The 8,873-nt window shown below is 34.8% G+C and overlaps 1 long non-coding RNA gene across 2 annotated transcripts; it reads right to left on the minus strand.

Moving 5' to 3' along the window:
- Positions 1-3,286: 3,286 nt before the first annotated feature.
- Positions 3,287-8,036, minus strand: LOC147476517 (uncharacterized). Of its 2 annotated transcripts, XR_015208714.1 has the most exons (4): positions 7,627-8,036; positions 3,783-7,563; positions 3,578-3,678; positions 3,287-3,477 (listed from the first exon to the last, which is right to left on the minus strand). It is a non-coding gene; the product is annotated as an uncharacterized LOC147476517 (long non-coding RNA). The 2 variants fall into 2 exon arrangements; XR_015208713.1 differs by having other exon boundaries at positions 3,783-8,019.
- Positions 8,037-8,873: the final 837 nt, after the last annotated feature.

Here is an 8,873-nt window from a genome sequence, read left to right on the forward strand (position 1 = left end):
AAAGTACTAATCAACATGCAAACATCAAATTCAAAATTAGAAAGTTCATAGTCAGTAAAAACACCATCAAACTCAAACTGACTTCTAATAAGAGTTTCAAAAAATTCATTCAAACTGAAATATCTTAAGCATAAATAATTAACAAAACCATAACTGATCAAACACCTCAAACTACTTTATAAAACGAATCAAAACAATTTCCAACATAATATAACAAATCATGCAAACTCAAATTTACATTTCAGTAACTAAAGTTTCAATATTTATACATGCAAAATCATACCTTTCTATATGTTATGCAATTTCTCCGAAATCTGACAATATTTCACCGAAAATTTGACGCTACTCTTCCATGACCTGTTACTCCAGCTCAACTTCTCTCTCTGTGTGTGAAAAGAAATAGTGCTTCCAAATCAGACCATGTGTTCCGACTTCTTCCCAACTGCAATTGCAGAAGCTAGAAACGTGTCGGAATACAGATTCTTCTTTTATTGAAATTATCGTTGGTTCATTTGACCTTCTGGGTTTTTATTTTCGAAGTGGGGAGAAAATAATGGGGCGTGATGCGGTGGTCAGCGTGTAATAACACTTCTAAATAAAATTTTCAACGTCACCTTTTAACCATTTTTTCTGCGGATAATCAGGTATCATCAAATAAAATTTTACAATAATGTACGTACCTCGTGCTTTTCTCTGGATTGGTCTGTAAACAGGATTGGATCGAGATGATAATATAAAACTGGATTGGATTAAGATGATGATTTTGAGGAAAAAGATTTCAATTTTAGGGTTCTTGAAATGCGGCGGTGAGAGAGAAAGAAAGTTATGTTTTATATTTTGACCAAAATAATAGAGCGATTTTTTTTTGTTTCCCTCTTTCGCAAAATTTTCAAGTTTTTAGTTTGTAACACTTCTCCAACGCTTTTTAAGCGTTAGCAATTAATTCCGGAAAATTCATCCAAATAAAGCAACGCTTTACAACATTGCCAACGCTTATTTAACGTTGGCAACTTGCTAACGGTCAATAACCGTTGCAAATCAAAAAAGGTGCGTGTTGCAAATATTCTATTATGGTGTAGTGATTGATAAATAGTTAAATTATAATTATAGTTCCAATTAGTTTTAAATCTTGTTTTAGTTCATTTGGAATCATTATATTATTATTGTTTATATCAAAATAGTAAATTTACCATCTTTGTATGATGTCTTGTTTAAATTCCATGAGAAATGATAGTTTAATGACTCTAGGCTAAACCTCCATTAGAGGGGTTTGAGGAAGCCTTGATGAAAGCTTGATTGTTGTTAGCATAGAATAGTCGTAATTTTCCATTCCAATCTAGAAAGTAATTAGTTCACCATGAGAATGGGTTTGATTGCTTCACATGCTAGTTGTTAGTTGGTAGAGATTACCATAAACAATTAGGGATTAGGAACACCCAATTGCTATGCAAAAGCATTGCAATTTGGATTACGACGAATCTTCGCTAGTTAATTAAGTCGAGTTAAGGTGGAATTAATCCCCCCCTAATTCCTTATCTAGTATCAATTTAGCATTTCGTAGTTGAGTTTATCGTATCTTGTTAGCATCAATTGCATCGTAGTATAATTCCCTTCAAACTCTCATTAACTTTGGTATGACCGATAATCTAGGAAAACAATAATACTAAATAACTAGAGTAGAACGAATCTTCTACTCCAACTCTATTACGATAGCATCGAGAGTAGAAAACTTTGATAAATTAGACATGAAAAGAGTTTTAGTTTTACTTACCTATGCGAAATTGTATTCGTAGGTAAAACTATCATTTTACGTTTATCACTACACCTTTAGCTGGGCATTTTAGACTTTCAGCTAAGTTATCTTCTAGTTCGGTGGAGGAACAAAAGCATATGGCTAATATTCCTTATGCAAGTGTCATGGGCAGTTTGATGTATACTATGGTGTGCACACGCCCAGACATTTCACAGGCAGTTAGTGTTGTAAGCAGGTATATGGCAAATCCTGGGAAGCAGCATTAGGAAGCAGTGAAATGTGTATTGAGGTACTTGAAGTGTACCTTGGATGTGGGATTAGTTTATGGTGGAGGCACTTGTTATATCAGTGGGTATGTGGACTCAGATTATGCAGGTGATCTAGATAGACGACGATCGACTACTGGTTATGTGTTTTTGATGCATGATGCACCGGTTAGTTCGAGGTTTATGCTATAGGCTACAGTTGCTCTATCTACTACTAAGGTAGAGTATATGATAGTGGCAGAGGCAGTTAAAGAGGCACTATGGCTTCGAGGTCTTCTAGATGATATGGGTATTGAGCAGAATAGTGTTGCTTTGTATTGTGATAGTCAAAGTGCTATTCATTTGGCGAAGAACCAGGTTCATCATGCTCGGACCAAGCATATTAATGTCCGTTATCACTTTATACGGGATGTCATTAAAGATGGTGATGTAGCACTTGAGAAAGTTGACACCCATGACAATCCTGTTGATATGCTGACAAAGGTTGTCACCAGAGTTAAGTTCCAACATTGTTTGGACTTGCTCCAAATCCTACATGCTTGAAAGAGCCCTATGTGGGCATGGCCCTTCGGGGCGGTTGACTGCGAGTTCCGGATGGATGTGTTCTTGTTGGATGTGTTCGGCTGGATTTTATGTGTTAAAACCTCACCGAGGTAAAGAATGTAGAGAAAAAGACATTTTTCTCTCTCTGGTGTTAAGGGCGCGCTCGCGCTCTATGTATGCCTTGACAAGGCGCGCGGCGCGCTCATGCTTTTGGCGACTTCCAATACTTTAGGCGCGACCCGCGCTCGACTTTGCTTGGCTAAGGGCGCGCCCGTGCTCCACCATTTTCAACACGAATTCGACTGTTTCAATAGTTTTTGGAAACAGTATAAATATAAGTTTTTTCTGGAAAAACTTAACCTAACCAAAACCAAGAATGAGAGATATTGTAAGAGAGTAATTCTTTGTGAGTTGAGTATTCATTCTTTGTGGATGAATTGAGATATCTTGTAATCTGTTAATCTGGACATCTAGTAAAGCTTGGAACTCGCAGTGTGGATGTAGGCAAATTGCCGAACCACGATATATCTCATCTTGTGGTCTGTTTTTCTTTTACATTAATTGTTTTACTTTATATGCTTGTTATTTGATATTGAGAAGTGTTGAGATATTACTTGGAGGGTGTTGAAGTCTTGTCTAGTGAGAAGGATCGATCTTTGTGTAGAATTGATCTATTTGTTGTGGATAATGTTGTTTCCGCATTGTCCTATTCACAACAACGCATTATTTCAAAAATAACCGGCTCACAATGACATTGCCATGTCTGATCACTATGAGGAAACTAGAAATTGATAGCACAATGCACTATCTTTCTCGTTCTTGACTTCTGCGACTCCATCTAGACACCTATTACAGAACTTCTTTACTGCAATAAGTGTCTATCATAACTCCTGTGAACATCACTAGTTGTGTGCACTGAAAGCAATTAATCCAGCAAACAAACATGAACATCTCTATCCTTCCATGTTATGGTGATATACACGAATGTTTAATTGCTAAATAAAATAATTTTTACTTGAAAAAGACTGCCAATAGAACTTGCCATTGAGAACAAAGTGGCAAACCTTGAAAATGATTTATAATAAAACAGCAGATGCACTTTGTTTCTTCTCCTCGCTACCAACACAAGACAAGATTAACAGTTAAAATTTATTCTGCCAGAAGTACATAGCATGAACAAAAAGAATTTAGAAGTGAGAATTGAAAAATGTTGCAAGTACCTATCTCTCCGATAATGCAAAAGTGGAAGCTAAGAATCATACTAGAGATGGTAAAACGATTGAGTGGGCCTTCCTTTGGTGGGAACAAAAAAGCATCGACTCCCATAACTTGAACAAGCACCTCCATTTAATAATACATCCATTTTTAAGAAAAAAATGATGTTAAACTCAATACCAAACTACTACAAGACAAATCAATTTAAAAACGTATGTAGGAACTGTAAGATTCAAAAAGAGAAAGATAAAGATCACTAAGCTTTTCTTATTCCATTAATGGGGTTTACAACTGTTCATCTTTTCTCCCTCTGTTCACATGTGAGAAATAGAAAAAGTAAAATGTCAGAAATGAATCTGGTCCTTCTCTCTTTTGTCTTCACTCATTTTATAGTGGCTCCACATGTGTCCATCCAATAACCTTTTGACATGTGTCCATCCTTGTCTCTTTCCTTTGTACCTGAAATTTATCATGAATTATGCTGATATTGTATTAGAATTTTATTAAAATAATGGATTATATCGGTATGTACGATATTTAGGTACCACATCACCCCCTCTTGAAATTTTCAAATTTTATAAATGAAAATTTGAATATTTCAAGAAGCAATATAAAGTTTTTTTTTTTTTTTTTTTATCGAGTTTAGACATAGACGTCGAGTGTGAAAATTTTTGACATTAAGTTTAGACATAGACATCGTGAAAAAAAAATTGACCTCGAGACTAGACATCGTGAGTGAAAAAATTTTACCTCGAGGCTAGACATAGACGTCATGAGTGATAAAATTTTTGATCTTGAGGCTAGACATAGACATCATGAGTGATAGAATTTTTGACCTCGAGGCTAGACATAGACGTCATGAGTGGAAAAAAAAATTGACCTCGAGACTAGACATAGACGTCATGAGTGAAAAAAAAATTGACCTCGAGGCTAGACATATATGTCATGAGTGATAAAAAAAAAAATTGACCTTGAGGCTAGACATCATGAGTGAATTTTTTTTATTTTATTTTATTTTATTTTTTTTGACCTCGAGGCTAGACATAGACGTCATGAGTGAAAAAAATTTTGACCTCGAGGCTAGACATAAATGTCATGAGTGATAAAAATTTTGATCTCAAGGCTAGACATAGACGTCATGAGTTATAGAATTTTTGACCTAGAGGCTAGACATAGACATCATGAGTGAAAAAAAAAATTTGACCTCGAAGCTAGACATAGACGTCATTTGTGATATAAAAAATTTGACCTCGAGGCTAGACATCATGAGTGAAAAAAATTTGACCTCAAGGCTAGACATAGACGTCATGAGTAATAAAAAATTTTGACCTCGAGACTAGACATCATGAGTGAATTTTTTTTTTTTTTTTTTTTTTTACCTCGAGGCTAGACATAGACGTCATGAGTGAAAGTTTTTGACCCGAACTCGCATTGCTGCCAAGAACTGGATTTTGATTGACCCAAACTTGACATTTCTGCCAAGAACTGGATTTTTTTACCCAAACTCGCATTTCTGTCAAGAACTGGATTTTTTGACCTGGTATCAAGATGAGGATCTACAGATTACTAGGATTTAATTTTGACCCGAACTCGCATTTCTGCCAAAAACTGGATTTTTTGACCTGGTATCGAGATGAAAATCTACAGATCACCAGGGTTTAGGTTTGACCTGGTATCGAGATGAGGATCTACAGATCACCAGGGTTTAGGTTTGACCTGGTATCGAGATGAGGATCTACAGATCACCGGGTTTTTGATTTTCCTGCTAACAATATATAATTCAAGAAATACAAGTATATGTGGTATTTGCATAGATATTGCTTTTGGAAATAACAATATTTTTATTGAATGTATAACTTGTGAGACAAAATACATGATAAGGATTTTGACAATTAAAGTTTTTGAATTCAAAATAGAATTTGATAAATGAAAAAAATTTATAAAAGAAAATTTTTGAGCTCCTCATCCAATCTCAACTGATCGATCCATAGTCATTAAAAAGTCACCCCCAAGTGATTTTTGAATATCAGTCCCAATTTGATTTATCTGAGTCTTCACCAAAATCATTAAATCCTTATATATCTGCCCTGGCATGACGCCCCAGCCCCCAAGTGATTAAATTCGATGCCAAGAAAAATTCTCCAAATGATCAATTTCGATATTTATATCGATTTCTGTTATATCAGTCATCCTCTTCCAAGTGATCAATTTTGACTCCGGAGTATCGAAATCTCAAAAATTATATCGGATATCAAATTTCTTTTGTCACATGAATGGTATATCGGCCCCACATTGAATCTACTCCAACTGATTATATGGTCCAACCCATGTGACATCGAAAACCAAGTCTTTTTTGACCAAAGTCCTTACCTCTTTACTCACTTCCATCACCAAAAAGTTTAAATCTTTCACTTTCCATAACACCTTCAATGGAAGCAGACGTTAAACTGCATGCTTTCTTCAAACCAACACAAGATCAAACACTCACGAAATCATCAAACCAGTGTTCATCCCAAACTCAAAACTGTGTTTTCTACAATCCCTTCTGTTCATTAAAGCTTGTTTCAGAAAAGATCGTGGATGTACTGAGTATGCAGGACAAAATATTGGCATCGATATCGAAATTGAAGTTGAAATAATTACCTCGGTACAGCTCTTAAATGAATATAAATGAAGAAATGGCGATCAAGAAACTTATCTTCTTTTTCTCCCTTTTCGGTATGGAAATTTTGCTGTATGGACAATGGAAATTTTCCTCCTCAGTGTCGAAACTTATATTCTTGGTCTTCCTGAGCATCGACAATGGAAAGTCGCCCCCAGCGTATTCTGATCAGTTTGAGTCATTACTTGTTTTTGGTTGTGGGTATCGGTATCGATTATTTGGTTGTGAGTATTTGGTTTGGTATCTCTAAATTTGGTTTGGTGTCGAAGTCGAAGTTGAAATTGAGACCACATTGATGAGTTTGTTCGAAGTTGTCTGCTGGGTATCGAATGATCCAGTATCAGTCTCGACTCCCCCGGTATCGAACTCTGTATCGAACTTGGGTGGGGGTTGGTGTATTGGTATCGAAATTTGTCTAGTCTCGAGTACTTTTTCTGGTCTCGAGTATCAACTTTGATTCTGGTATGACAACTCGGTATTTCTAACTTGGGGAATGAGTTGAGTGATTGTAATCGAAGTTTCCAATATTCAGCAATCGTTTTTTATCCTGAATCAGAAATTAAGATGAAAAAGAAATGAACTGACTTTATCGGCGTTCCATTATCTGAAATTTTAATTAAAGTAATTAGAGAAGCAATTTCTCTTTCATAACTAGAAATAACCAAAAATGAAGAAATAAAATCCAGAAAACTTATCTTGATAGTTCTGTGGAATGTCAGTATCGACATTCTCAATCTTGACCCCAGCATCGGTTCTCCCTATCAGTTTCTTCCACTGTTTTGTTTTGTTTGAAGCTTTTCACCACGATCTTCGTGAGTGTCTATTGGCCTTCCCAGTATCGAACTTTGTGTATATGGAACTTTGGTATCGACCTACTTTGAGCAGTTGAACCCGACAGTGAGTCCATTTTCGTAACCAATCTTCATCACCACTGTTTCTCCATCCATTCATCATATTAACTAAACTTTTTCATGAAACCATTAAAGAAAAACAGAACAACAGTATTTAATTATGAATCACGAGGAAATACAAAAAAACGAATTAAATTATTAAGAATGAGATCAAGGACTTATCTCGATAGTATTCGGTTGTTTAGAAGAATGAATGAGAACAGCATCATTAACCTATGATTCTTGAACTTAAGAACGAATTAACTTAAGAACAATAACCACTTCACCTTCATTAACCTATGATTCTTGAACTTAAGAACAACAACCACTTCCCTGACCAAAAGATTAAACCCGAAAATCTTCAACTCAATCAATCTCTTCTTTCATCGCTTCTTCTACTGTTTTCTCTTTTCTCTTAGAACTTCATGTTTGAAGCTTTTTCATGAAGCTTTAATAGTGGAGAATCAGAAAAACTCTATTGATCAATCAATCTCTTCTTTTTTAAAACGTAGATTCGAAATCGAAGAAGAAGAAAAGAAAAGTTTTTTGTATTCAATGCACATACGGCGCCAATGGAAGATTCAAGAAGAGAAAGATAAAAATCACTAAGTTTTTTTTATTTCATTAATGAGGTTTACAACTGTTCACATTTTCTCTCTCTGTTCACATGTGAGAAATATAAAAAATAAAATGTCGGAAATGAATCTGATCCATCTTTCTTTTGTCTTCACTCCTTTTATAGTTGTTCCACATGTGTCCAATCCAATAATTAACCTTTTGAGATGTGTTCATCCTTATTTCTTTCATTTGTACCTAAAATTTATTATAATCATGTCGATATTATATTAGAATTTTATTAAAATAATGGGTTATATCGGTATGTATGATATTTGGACACCACAGAAACTGCAAGCACTTATTCATATATCAATATGAGAAGACCAAAAGTCCTTGAAGAGGAAAACACAAAAAGCAGTGACAAACTGACAATTGATAGTAAGTCATAAACCAATACAATTTGAACGTTTGAGTATTTGGGATAGAATATTTACAGCTTCTAGAATCAATTCTGTACAACTATAAGCAAATATATAAAGCTCTTACGTGCTTTCAGTAAGCACCTATTGGTGAAGGTGGGACTAAGCAAGGCCCAAAATATTGCCGATATATCTCTGTTTTTGGTACACCGACATCGATATATCCGATATATATTCACCGAATATTGAATTTTTTTCCGATATATATCGAAATTTTCGATATAAAATTTTATATCGCCAATATAATCGATATATGTGATATTTACGATATATATCGTTTGACTTTTTGACCATTTTTTAATATAAATATCTGATATTTTACGATATTTTTACTGATATTTCTGATATTTTAGATAGTTTGGACTGGTCACAAAAAAAATAGATATATCCGATATTTCTGATATATATCGGTTTTTTGGTACACCGAAATATTCACCGAATTCAATATTTTAGGCCTTAGGACTAAGTACTAGGGCAGGGAATCGGTTCGGGTTTGACCCGAATCCG

Source organism: Coptis chinensis, chromosome 9 (genome assembly GCF_015680905.1).
Source record: "Coptis chinensis isolate HL-2020 chromosome 9, ASM1568090v1, whole genome shotgun sequence".
Lineage (NCBI taxonomy): Eukaryota > Viridiplantae > Streptophyta > Magnoliopsida > Ranunculales > Ranunculaceae > Coptis > Coptis chinensis.